The sequence below is a fragment of the Chiroxiphia lanceolata genome, chromosome Z, assembly GCF_009829145.1.
Source record: "Chiroxiphia lanceolata isolate bChiLan1 chromosome Z, bChiLan1.pri, whole genome shotgun sequence".
In the NCBI taxonomy this organism is placed as follows: Eukaryota; Metazoa; Chordata; class Aves; order Passeriformes; family Pipridae; genus Chiroxiphia; species Chiroxiphia lanceolata.
In genome coordinates, this window is record NC_045671.1 from 52189217 (window position 1) to 52203241 (window position 14025).

A 14025-nucleotide genomic window follows, 5' to 3' on the forward strand; every position below is an offset into this window, starting at 1 on the left:
CTGGACAGATCTGCCTGTGGAGAGATCTGTCATTTTGTCACTGTATCTCACAATTTAACCTACCTTAAGGTTTCCACTATTGCTTTAAATCAAGGGCCTGATCCTACAAAGCAGCATGTCTAGGTTTGTGATTAGAATTCAGGTCAGACTAGACTACCTGTAGTGGTTTGGACTTTGTTTTCCCCCAGAGGATAAGAAAAGTGGTAGACCCCAAGGGGTGGAAACCCCTGGAAGTTTTGAAATTCTGTCCAATGAGCACTCCTGCGAAGATGTAAACATACCACAACCAAACGGAAGAGAAGAGTGGTAGTTTTAGGTTAGAAGTAGGTAGCCATGTTGTGAAAAGCCACGAGGAGAGGGCAGGAGCCCTCTGAGGGGGCCTCTACCCCCCCCCAGCCCCAGTTGGAGGCTACAGAGACTTGGAACAGTGTTGAGCTGGACTATGTATCTGTAGCTATGAACTGGGGAATGGTTTTTCAATGTGAGCAGAGACAGAGCAGAAGCGGCAGCAGCATCCAGAGGTTATGGTTAAAAGCCAACTGATAAGACCTGAACCAGGGAAGCAGCAGAAACAGCATGCAGCCAAGGAAGACTCAGAGCTGCTCAAGCCGAGGTAGAGAACCGGCAGCAGAGAACAGAACTAAGTTTCTACAGAGAGAAAGCTTGGGGGAAAGGACTGTAATACTCCCCTAAACCTCGTTGGAGATCCCTCCAAAAATGGAGGGAGGTGGACTCTTACTGATTAGAAGTCCTAAATGGAGTAAAGGAGCTAAGAAGCTCAATCGTCCTGAGAGCTCAGCCAGGATGGAGTGTGGGAGGATGGCCTTGAGGGCCCTCCCTTGCTGCAAGCTACAAAGAAGCTCGCAGCCTGAGACAGGGCACAGAGGCCCTGCAAGGAGCTTGAATCTCCTGGAGATACCAGACCGTCACGAAGACCCCCTGCGCTTCGTGATATGACGTGGTGAAACGACCTTTGTCTGGGGTGACGAAGTCCACGAAAGACCCCTCGGTTGGTTGACGACGGGGCCGCAAGGGAGAGTTTGGATACCTCCCTCGTGAGTGCTGGCAGAGATCCAGCTATCAGCTGCTGCAAGAAACAGGAGAGAGAGAGAGCATGCTGCCTTAGAAGATGCTGCTGCTTAGTGACTGCTACTCTGAAGAAGCTGCTGCCCTGAGAGACTGGAAGGGATCTGTCCTTCTTTCCCTCCTGGACTTTTATTTGGAGGGGAGAAGAGATCTGATCCATTGTAAACACTATATGTCATAGTAGAGATAGCTAAGGTTGTATATAATGTATTGTAGTGTTTATTTGTACAGTCACTGTAATATATTCCCTTTCCCCCACTCTGAGTCTGGTTGTGTTTTGTCTGGAAAAACCCATCTCACATTGGGTTGAGATGTGGGAGGGGGAATGGAGGTAGAAAATTGGATTTTGGGCTATCTCAAACCATGACACTACCCTAGACCTCTTAACACTGAGCAAGGATGGTCCCATTCCTGGTCCTCCATTCAGAGACCCAGGGATGCTTTTTGCTTCCTCCAGTGAAAGCCATGAATGGTTAGATCCAGCGTAGGCAACAGTGCCCCAGCAGCAGCCAGGAACTGTACTTGGTATAATTCAGGCTCATTAGAGCAGCCTCATCATTAAGCAAAATATCTGTGCAGATACTACTCACCCATACGTTTACAAAAACGGCCTAAACTACCTTTTGTACCTGGAGAAGAGGAGGGTATGGTACTGGTGCCACAATGAAAGTCACATGGCAGCGTGTGGTTCTTCATTGTTGCAAATCAAATTTACAAAATGCAAAATCTGTTTATGAGCAACAACAGATGCATACTTAAACATATTTAAAAGGGTGTCTTCCATCCTGAGAAATCCTGTATTAAGCTTAAGTAAGGACTTTTCTGAGTCTTTAGTATACACTTAATTCTCAGGAATTAGGGCCAAACTGAAGTGGATTTGTGCAAGTTCCTTTTGCACCTGACAATGTTGTCATCAGTGTGCCTAACAAGGTAGTCCTAAATGACTACCCCAAATGAAGGGTGTTTTAGTGATGAATGCTTCATTCTCTTCTACACTGTATGCACTGGGAGACTAGCTGCATGAACACCTTTCGTATGTTGTGTGCTTATAAAAGTTAAAGAACAAAGGGAGGAATAGGGACAAGAAGAAGCATACACAAAACATAAACTTAAAACCTAAGTAGTGCCCACTTCCTTATGGCATATATACAGACCTTTTATAAACTGCCGCACACCCCAATTTTCCCTTTATCTGTCAGAAAACACACTGCACAGAAAGAAAGAAGTAGATGAACAGGTTAAAAATTTCCTTTCTTTCCCTTGTCCTCTCCAGTTCCTTTGTTGAAGGGTCAGTAAGTAGCAAACATACATAGCTACATGCATTCTCCAGCCCAGGGATAGCATCAGCATATTGATTGAACCAAATCCTGTGAGTAGATTTCCCGAATTTATATCTAGTGATGATGTCAACAGAAGGGAATAAGAATTAATAAAAGTCATTCAGTTTTGTCTGTCTGGTAATGGATAAAAGAGAAACGAAAATCTCCTACGAAATGGAAATCACAAACAGCTCTGCTAGGGAACAAAAACACAGCCTTGAAACCTTTCTTTCTTTTGCTTTCAGTAGGCATGAACATAAATCGTAAGAGCCAAAACAGGGGACATATTAATCCTGACACCAGGATCTTTCTCTGACTCTCTTCCTTGCCAGTCTGAGTAGGTGGTTTTGGAGTTATCTCAAGTGCTGATTCCATCATTGCTTCAACAGTTAATGTGCTGTTAAAAAAACCATTGTCTTTAAGACAGTTCTGAGGGACATGTTGACCTCTGCGTCTGTGCAAAGAATATCTTTATAAGGTTTGATCTAAGGTCTGTTAATGGGAAGGAGAAATAGGGTATACTGTGAGAGGATGATAACACCCTAAGGTGGTGGTACCAGAAGCTGGTGTTACTCGGCATCTATCTTCATTTACAGCTCTTCTTTTCTATACTTTCTTTCCTAAGAGGATCTCAAAACACTCTGCTTGCATAAATCAGGAGTCCTAGCCTTATTCTGGAATGGAAAAGTATTATTGAAGTATATTAATATATAAAAGTATACTAAAACACTTGTTTTAGGGTTTGTACACAGAAATGCAGAAAAAAAAAGTCATTATCAAGAATAACAAAGCGTTGTTGCTAGAGCTGAATAACAGATCTAGACTACAGATAAACAGATCCCCTCCTTTTCTGTTTCGTACTGTTATGGGTAGAGAATAATATCCAAAGGTCACTGAGTTATACTGTTCCTATGTATTAAATACCTGTTTGCAGGATCAAGATACAGCTGTGAAGCCATCCTTCTCTGCAAAAAGATGTAAAATACAGGATTATTTTATCTGGATTGCTTTTTCCTAGGAAATTTGGTCAGAAAGAGAAACTAAAAGCTCTAAGAGATCTGAGAGGTTCAGGTTCTGAGACCTATTTAATAGAAAACTGCTTGGGAGCTTTGTATTCAATATTATTCATTTTCCTTTGTGAAGATGTGATGGTTTATCTCCCCTAATCTGTCCCCTAAAACTGGGAGTGGATCCAGATTTTTTTTAAGTAGTATTGTTCTTTGCCCAGCTACATTAGTATTATGACGTTTTGTCCGGTAAATAGAGCAAATACTGCTTCTCAGTTGTTTTCATAGTTTCATCTTCCAGAAAATACCATAGATGACAGTAATACTGTCTTTCTGTAAGACACCAGGACTTCTCCTATTAGGAAGCACCTAATAAGCAGACACCTTGCTGCTTTTATTTCATCTCAGAGTATGTCCAATTCAGCAGTCACTGAATTCAATCTTATCTGATCCAATGGTGGGCTTTGACAAACTGCATAAACCTGTCTTTGAGGGGAGGACATGTTATAGTTACTAGTCAGGATGTTACAACTTTCCTCATTGTTTATTGCAGATGGGGTAAAGTAGCACAAGCAGAGAGAGAGAAGATGAAAGTGAGGTTAGTTAAACACTGAACTATTTTGCGCTGAAAAAGAGTGATAGTATCAAGCCAACAGTTCAAAGGTTCAGTGCAAATACTCTTTGGCTGTTTGGGTTTTCAGTCGTAACACTGGTCAGTGAAAAGATACCAAACATCCATGTAAGACAAACTCAAATTTTGAAGAGGAAAGCCACACATAAAAAATGGCCACTGTTCCCTCATGCACTGATACTTAAAAATTTAAACCTTTTTGACCACTATAAACATTATTTCGGATTTCCTTTGTCTATAAGTTGCAGGTGGTTTATGTCTTCCCATGACCCTTTTATTCCAGTTTTCTTATCAGCAATTAGTTACACAGTAATTCAAATCCAATTTCAATATTGACTGCCAGGCTGAAAGCTCTGTGTCAAATTCTGGCTCTCTAGCATTTTCTGATTCCATTAAGAACTTATGAAACATTAAGACTTAGGAAAAAGAAGGGAAAAAATATCTAGGGAGTGATGTTAGTGAGTCAATTATGCTTATGTTGCATGGTCCTCTAAGGTCACATTAAACTTGTATTGCTCCTAGTACTTAAAAAGGAACATTTCTATTAAAAATTAAAGCAGGTGAAGAGTGTCTATAGTGCATAAGATAAGATTTATGTTTCTTATTTCTATCTGGCAGCAGATCACAGCTTTGTCCATCTGCACAGAGCATGTATCCCTCTGATACATGAACGATTTCACCACCATTGCTAGGCCAACACTAAATAACCTTCTTTGGGACTGATCTTTACCTGTTTCTGCAGGAAAGCCTTGCTGAATCCCAGTGGTTACTTGGCCCCAGTATCCAACCAGCTGGAAGGATGGTACTGGGAGGAACTGCTTTGGTGATGCTGTATGGTGGTGCCTTTCATCAAGTGCGAGGCCAGCCCTGGCCAGGTCAAGCTCAGAACAGGATACATGATGATATGATGCCACAGGTTCAGTTGGAGTGACATAAGTGATGAATTCTTCCTCTAGGGTTAAACGTTACTGCCAACTTGGCCTTAACAGGACAGTGAAGTGCCTCCAGTCAGTTCCCTGTGTTGTAATCTCCTAGAAACAGAGAACAGAAATCTTGATCCTGTGTTTGTACAACAATGAACACAGAGGGATGCTGTCCTCTGGCTGTGGTACGGTGTCCCACTTGAAATATTTAAAGTAATGCATGAACACCCAATACTGAACTTGCCAGTATTGTGGAAAACTATCCCTAACAATGGCCTACAGTCCATAATTAAAAACCTATTCCACTGACAGCTTAAATTTCTGCTTTGGAGAGTAGCCAGGGAAAAGCTCCACTGCATCAGCAATTTGTCTCCCTGCTCTGTATTGCAGTTTTGTTTTGTAACAGATACTTATGACACAGATACTTATCGAAAAAAGTGAGCTGGTGAGTGTATTTTTGTCTTCTGCTCTTGGAATCATTTTATGCTCTGCCCAGAGGTACCTTCAAAGAGAGTATCCTTTTGCGTCTACTTTACATCCCTCCTGGTGAATGCTCTCTAGTGTGGTATGAGCAATTTCTCTGGTGTTTTCTTCTGATCAGTCCTATTTTGGTTAAATGTGGGACTAAAATTTAAAACTGTTCAGGCTGATGATGATCGGTGTATGGAAATAATCTCATATTCTTCTATTTAGCAACATCACTGAAGGTGATAATGGTATGTCATAGTTTTGTGTGCAGCTGCTTGACAGGTGACTAGAAAAATAAGCTAATATTCTGATATCACTTGTAAGGAGAAATAACTGATTCTATCTGGCTTGAAAAACACACCCTGCTTTCCTTTCTACCTGCGTATTCATGAGGGTTTTCCCAAATTGTTCTTGTGTCACTAATGTAATCTGAAAACACTGGAGTCACTGTTCTGCATCTGGAATTACATTGATAATAAAGTGAAAAAATCAAACTGATCTGAATTGTATATGTACGTACATTAAATGGTCTGGCTGAGATTCTTAGGACAGATCTACTTCCCCAAATTTTTGGACTACAATTCTGCTACCTGTGAGCCAAATCCTACCCTCACTTTTGGATGTCCTTGTCTGACAGGCTCACCACTCTGACATTTTTGAGAGAAGTTCTGTATTAAAACTTTCTGTGTTCCCAGAAAGCAGTACCTTCCTTCTCCTGTGAAAGTTCATGTCCTCAAGGCATCTCATAATGCCAGGTATTAAGAAAAATATACCAATGTTGTAAGACCACACCAGCCACTTGGGTCCTGAGGTTTTAAAGATGGTATAACCTATTGATCTGAAGAGATTCTAGGTGTAGTACAGCAAAATGAAGATCCAGGAGATTTTTTTATTGTTTGAGTAGACAGTTTGACAAGGTGTAGTTCATTATAAGGTTTGTCAAGTTAACAACCAGCAAATTTTTTAGTTAAAATTATGAAGGAAGCAATGATAACAATTACCAACTCCCTTGTATGTCAGAAAAGGTCTCCAGTATCAGCCATCCTTTTTTACTTCCTGAGAATGCACTCTCTGTTTCCTTTGTCCCTGGATGTCTCTCTCAGTATACAAAAGGAAGTCTAGGGTCTCCTTCAGATGCTGAAGTTGTGCCTAATTTTACCAGCAGAGCAGGCTGGGCCCTTTGGTAGAGTTTGCTCTGCTGTCCCCCACAAGGCTTCCAGGATTTCTACCCTCTTAATACATTCCTCGTCAGGGGCAGGAGGCTCAGGATCTCACTGGCACTAGAAGCCATAAAGATAGGTCCTGTAACAGTAACAACAAGGCAGAAATGGGTACTTCTCAGATGACACCAAAAAAGTAATTTTATTTAAGAAAATATTCATTCATAATTGGACCTCTGTCACTTTAAATTTTAATGGTAATAGTACTGGAACTTTAAATTACAGTTTTCAGTGGCTTCATACTGAATCTCTCAATTACCCTTTGTAACTCCCTTCCCAGAGCGTGTGCACTGTGACATTGATATTGCCATTTAAATCAAAAATTACATCTGTGTACACTATGCAGGGATCCTGCCTGTCTCCAATGCCAGCAAGTGGGCAGACACATGAGGAGGTATCACTCCCAGGTCTGAGCCAATCCTGGTAACCTCATAAAAAAAAATTGTACATTCCTAGCACAGATACAGCATCCAGCCCACCCAGAGGATGGGCTGGAGGATGCTTCTGCAGGTACAACCTTTGGTGAAAGGACAGGCATCCCTGAAAGAGGCAAGACAACCCTGACAGTGATTATTATTGCAATTATTGTTGCAGTAGCTGTTGAGGTTGCCATTGCACAGAGATGCTGGAGTAACCAGAGATGGCAAGGTGTCGTGCAGTTGGGGTGCAAACAGAGAGTGGGCAGGTATTTTCCTTTAAAGAGAACGAAACTGTATAGAGTGACCCTAAAGCATGTGGGGAATTAAGAGTGGAGAAAGTTTCAGGTGTGTCACATTCTGATGTAAATTAGGCCCATATTATGGATTTTGTCATTGTTACTGAAAGCTCTGTTTTTATAATTAACCTGCCATTGTGGTACTTTTACATACCTGGTGCTCCGTCCCTTCATCTGCAGTTCCAGTCCTGAGGGACTGTGCTTGGCCTAGAGACAAGTACAAAGCTGGCAAGGAAAATGCTCAGTTCCATGTGACCAGAAAATACACTTTTAAACCCAGGAATGGAAGAAGGTATCAAAAATGATTGCTGTAAATCAGGTTTTTACGAGTAACCAGCTTTGAAAATGTATGAGATTGCTACTAAGGAAAAAGGCAGATTTTGTGCTGGTTGTACCCTACATTGATGGAAGATAGAAGACATTCAGCCTGCAGCTTACAATGAGTGGGAGACCACTTTGTCCTTCCAGCGACCCTGTCTAGATAACTGGAAATCTTCATACGGTAGCTTAAATCCAGCTGAGACTAGGCTCCTGTCTATTCCTACTTCTAGCCTGGATGAAAAGCATGAAGATGGAGGTCACCTAAACTACTCTGTTCATGCAGTTCAGAGCTATCTGAATCATCCAAGCTTTCATTTTAAACAAATTAAATGCCTGGCGCTTTATGGTTCTGAAGAAACCTCCTTGATATATGGGTGAAGAATGGAGCCACTGAAAGAAGTGTCCACTGCAGATCGAGCGGGAAATGGCAGTGCAGAGGAATGAATGCTTCGTAAGGTAAACAGAAGTGCAAGAGATGGGAAATTTTTCACATTTTATTAAATCAGACTTTTACAGTAGTTGTTGAAAGCAAAAAACACTGAATTATATTTAGATAATAGTTCCATAAATAATGTGTGTTTTCACAGCAGTTGCAAAGTCTGAAATTTATGTGCTAATTACAGACCCCAAATCATCTCTGCACAGATTTGCAATTAAAACTGAAATATTTTCATATACAATGTGAACCCTGTATTCATAGCAACAGCTAAGAGACATGCTGGTTACAGTTTCCTCAGTAAATATGAATATTTTATGTTTGAACACAATTGTTTCACTATTGTTTTCCTTACGTTTGGTATATTAAAAGCTGGGAGAGTTTGAAGCTGAGTGCCACATTGTGGATTGTTATTCCTTTTAGAAAACATATTCTGTATATAGTAAAGTATATGTTGCAACAGTCTAGGGGAATGACAATCATTGAAAGACGTATAGAAAGAAAAAATCAGCATATGGTTATCTTCTTAATAAATATTGTAAAAATATATACTTTTAAAACCCTGTAGTGACAGCAAAGTGCAGGAAGAATACAAAATTAGGGAGAACATTGAATAATTCAGTAGCTTGTTATGTGATTAGGTCTGATTGGCCCATACTAAGATGCTGCCTATGAAAATGATTTCCCATGGTCTTGGGGTGGGAGCTTATGATGTCCATAAAATGGGAGAACAAGACTTACTGGAACTAATAATATCATGCCTGTGCAGAATGATTGATGGTCTTTAAAAAGGCCTAGATTGGTTTCATCTTTCTTCAGATTTTATCACTCACTCTTTCTTAGTCACGGGCAGTCACAAAGGCAAAGAGAGGTAACAAGTGTTTGATGTATAATACTTGAGCCACTTTTGTCAGAACTACATTTATTTTAAACTGCTCTTGTATTTGATACTCACAAGATGTAGATGTTCTTTATATTTTTCTCCAGTTGATAAGAACAGATAGTCCTGGGGTTGGATCAAGAGGTAAGCCAAGCTTATGCTAAAGCAATGGTGCCAAAAACTGTACTAAAAATTAAACAGATCCTCCTTCCTTGCACTGGAACCATTTCCATTACTGATTAAATGGATATAGAGATGCACAGGACTGACATCTTGGAAGAACATCCTATCCTTTATTATTTGCCATAGGCACACACCTTTCAGAATGCTACTTAAGCTTCTTGGAATACATTATCTGTTTCAGTTCACTTTCTGCTTCACAATCTGCAGAGAGCCACTAAAGCTTCTTTTGTGTCAGAAGAAATTTCAGATTAATAGAGAAAAAAACACTTAATTTAACCAATTGGGGAAAAAAGGAGTCTTATCCACTTGTTTCTAAAAGCCTACACATCTCCTCAAATATGACAAATTAGGCCAGATATCTTAATCATTTGTTGTAACCATCCTTATCAGTAACTTATTCATAAAAATCGCAGATGTGTGAACTAAAATATGTTTGGCAGGGTCCCAAAAGGCAAAGAAAGAGTACGAAAGGGTTGATCAAGTAGCAATGCACTGGAGTCATGCTCATTTGGAAAACTTTCCATTATCCCCATTTGTTCTAACAGAAATAATAAAAGAAAAAAATCTGCAGGACACTAGGTTTCTGAATCCCATCACTGATACACACACATATTTTTGTATGTATAAGTATGATTGCAAGACCATATGCATATCCGTGCCATACACCTGTACTCATGCATGGGTGTGCATATGGACATGCAGATCCTCTCACTTGTGATGTTTTTGTCTCTTATAGAGTCTAATGGTTTTTTGTTTTGACAATTTAAACAGTGACTCAACACTGTTTAACAAAATCAAGAGCAGTTTTGGCAATTAATTTCTGCCATCAATAGTACTCTCAAATTGGGCAACTCCCCTTGGAACAGGGAGCAATAACAGCAAAGACTGTGAGAGTGAAAGAGCAAGACAATTCATTAGACAATTCTGCAGCAGCTAAAAGTGTTGAGGGATGTCAGACCGTGTTCCTGTGCTTCAATACTAATGAGAGTCATTGCATATTCATAATCCTAAATACAGTCAGCTTCTGATAAAAACTTTTGTCATTGAAGCTGCACAGAAAGAGCAAAGCATTGCACACCTCATGTCGTACCACTTCCACCAAGCCAGAGGAAGAGCAAGATTGATTGTTTTCCAACGCAGCCTGACAGGGAACTAAGAGATACTGCTCCAAGGGTTCTTAAACTAAGCTTAGTTTGATTATAAGGCTCCAAGTAATCAAGAAACAAAAGAGAGGAGGAAAGTGGGGGGAAGAACGTTGTTTTACCTTGCTGGTGAGTTTGTGGCTAATTTTTTTTAAATTACTTTTTAAAGATAAAGGTGGCTCTAAAAATGTAGCTTTCCTTATTGAGAGTTGAGGGTAATTATTTGTTAGGTATTTAAAACTGTTCATGTCAATTTTTATCATGGAGAAAGGAGAACAGCAGGTGCTAGTAAACTTGTTCCCATGTTGTAAGAACAATGCTGCATGTCTTAATAGATACAAATCTCTAAAACTCTATGAAGTTTCACATCAATATGAATAGCAAAGATTAGTGAACTCAACCTGACAGATATTAAAATCAGCTCTGCCAAATGTTGTGCTCCCCAGAATTAACTTGCAGATTCCTTTTAATTTTTTTTTTGTCAGCTCCTTCTTCTTCTCATCATTGTTGCCATTTCTATTAATAATTTTGAGGAACTACCCATCTACTTTGCTGGCAGTCAAATCATGAAGGTACACAGCTCTGTTAGCCTTTAACCTGTCTGCTGGGACAGCTGTTAGCATTCCCTGAAGTCAAAGAGAAACGTATGTTTCAGCACCCACTTTGAAAAAGCCTTGAACATTTTCTCACTCATAAAGATCTCTTCAGCTGGAATGCCAGCACATTTCAACATCTATTTGACAGGCAAACAGGCTATGAAATATACATAAAATTAAATAAAAGTTAAATAGAACAGGACAGTAACACAAAGGTTTAAAAACATGATTACAGTGCAAGATTGGATTTTTTTCAGTAATTATAAAACTGCACATGTGGGGAAAAAAAAAAGAATTCACAGCTCAAGAGAAATCACAAAGATTAAGGATGGGCAGGTTGCTCTAAACTCTTGAATATCTTAGTCATATGTATATGGTCTTTGAAAATAGAGAAATCTTGTAGTTCTGATTGATTGAAGTAACTGATTATCCACAGATATTTTAAGTGTTGAGACATTAAATTGTCAGCCATATCAGTTTGATTGCAGTAAAACATAAAAACATTTACTTTTGTCTAGTTAGAGAAATTTATTTTTCCCAGAATGACAGTCCTTTAAGTAGAAACCAGGCAGCTTGCCAGCTCTCCATGTCGTACATTTGAAGTTTGTAAATGCAACCATATTTTCAAAAGTTTTTCAAGGTCCAATAAGTGGCTCAGAGGTGTGGGGCAAATAGTCTTGTAATAAACAGATTTCTGTGTACTGCTTCAATCTCCCTTAAGCCTGGTATAGATTAGTATTTATTCATTACAAACCAATGAATGGCATAGACCATGGTTTGCATTCAAGGTGTACACATATTCAGAGCTCCTCAATTATGTAAAACATTTCCATTAAAAACCAGTAACTCTTCTTGGACTAAAGCTATAGGAACAAGTTTGATTAATATGTTTTACAAGCCTAAAGTAAATGCTCATCATATCTGCCAGCAAGATGACAGCTTTCAAAAGGAACCTTTGTTCCTGGGATAAGTAATTTGTGCGATCTTCTTTAAGATACCACACTCAAAACTTTAGAGGGAGAAGGTGTTACATTCAAGCAAAATCTGCTCAAAATGTGAATGCTGTTAAGTCTGCTTTGCATTCCAGATCCTTGGTATGCATTATTTGACTTTTTAAAAAATTTGTTGTTCTTGCTTGTCAGAAAGCCTGTGCCTTCCCATTAGGCAGAGGTGTACTTGACAACCTTTTTACCCATGTGCAGGAAAAAAGCCTGGGCATAAAGATTACCAGATGTGTTTAAAAATTACATTCAATTGTCTGAAAAAATAAGGAAGTAGACCAAAATTTGGAGGACAACAAAGGAATGATTTAGCCAAATCCATGAGAAGCAAGGGGAACAATTCCATCTTTCCGGGCTGTTAAATGTTTTCTCCTAACTGTAGTACTAGCACCTCTGTCACAAAGATTTAGGCAGTGGTATGTTTTTTCTTCAACATTAATGAGCAAATACCTCAAAAACATGTCAGATGTTGAAAAAATAAAACTGTGGTTATCCATTACCATGGGAAAATATATCCTTCCTGACCTCTTCAGGCAGAAAGGTTACTGTACAGCATGAAGCATTACTTTTGATTACTTTTAGATAGCCAAACATTGCACTCAGTTATGTAATTTCAAAGCTGGAAAAGAGCATTCAGCTTAAGGAGTTATGTGTTTATCTGTTTATATGACTTGCTACAGTGAATAATAGCAATGAACTAATCCAACCTTGTTTAAAAATTCAGTCAAAATATTTGACTGAATGGTGCTGGATTCTATTTTGATTTCAAGCCAGATAAAGGAATTGATCTTATTTTTTCCATCAGTATGCCCTCCTGCTTTTGGTCTGTGGGTCTACGTAGAGCAGAAGAGATGCTCTTTGTTGTTTGCCTATCTCCACTCAACTAGTCTTCTCTTCTACAGATTTTGGCTAAATCCAAGGTAATGACGTCAGTCTTAGACTGAGGTCTAACTGCTTGCTTTGCAATCTGACACACTAAATAAACCTATGTCCAAAGTGTGTCACCCAAGTGACCCCGAGTGTCCTTCTCAAAGTGAGGTGAACAAACCTGGATGTGCTCCTACACCCAACAAGTTATGTTTAGTATGATAATGTGACATTGATTCCTATATTATTTACAGGTTTAGAGCACCAAAAAAACCACATCCTTACTTAATTGCTGATTGAGTTATTGCTGTTCTTTTAAATATGGTATTGACTGAACATAAACTAGCTTACAACCAGATCTTGCATGAGTCTCCACTGGCACGACAAGATCCTTGCAGGCTCTGTAGCATTCTCCCACAGGACAAATCTGGAGAGTCAAACTTGATTTGAGGAGCAGACAGAGTAACAGCTTGGGCATGGACAGACAGACAGGTTGCTGTGTAGTGTGGGACCCTGCAAGGATTTGGCAGAGGCAGTTAGACTCAGCAGACATCTCAGTTAACCCAACAGCCTCCCACTGACCATATCCGTTTTAGAGACCCTCAGAGCAACTTATTGACAATAGCTAGTTCTTACCTTTTCCATCTGAAGTCAGTATGTATTGACATGGCCAGACAAATACAGTAGAGGTGATCATCTATCCTAACTATGTGTTAGTACGATTTTAATTTACCTTTGTGCTGTGGAGAGGATTGATGCACTAAAAATAATAAACAATACCTGGTTTAGTCCAAGGTAAGGAGTTAATTCCTTCTTACACAGCAATTTATTTTCTTAAACACTTTCTTTAAGTTATCCTTACCATAAGACACTGGGAAGTCCAGGGGTTTTTTATTCCTTGCTCACTTTTGTCTCTTTTGCCCTAATTCAATTTCTTTTTAGAAGAGGCATTATTTTAGTCCTTCCAGATTATTCTTCTCCAAGTCCTGCAGTGTTGTCTTATTTAGGAGAGCTCGACAGTTTTCCCAGCACCAGCATGAGTTTGGATTTTCCCACCATTTTTTAAAAGAAACTCAAAACACTGAAGTTAATAGTGCTAGTGCCTTTCAATCTATGATGGGGAGGTTGTTGTATGTTATTATTACTATCTTAAAGAGGCAAAGTATATTTCCACCTATGCATACTGTACTTAATATATTTCTAGTTTCAGAATTTTGGAGGGAGATCATT

The 14025-nt window shown here is 39.4% G+C and overlaps 1 long non-coding RNA gene across 1 annotated transcript in view; it reads right to left on the reverse strand.

The window, feature by feature from the left end:
* Nucleotides 1-14025, reverse strand: part of LOC116780203 — a 50494-nt gene that overhangs the window by 18699 nt on the left and 17770 nt on the right. Inside the window, exon 5 of the long non-coding RNA XR_004354374.1 lies at nt 4774-5074. This is a non-coding gene — a long non-coding RNA (uncharacterized LOC116780203). The remainder of the gene's footprint in view (nt 1-4773; nt 5075-14025) is intronic.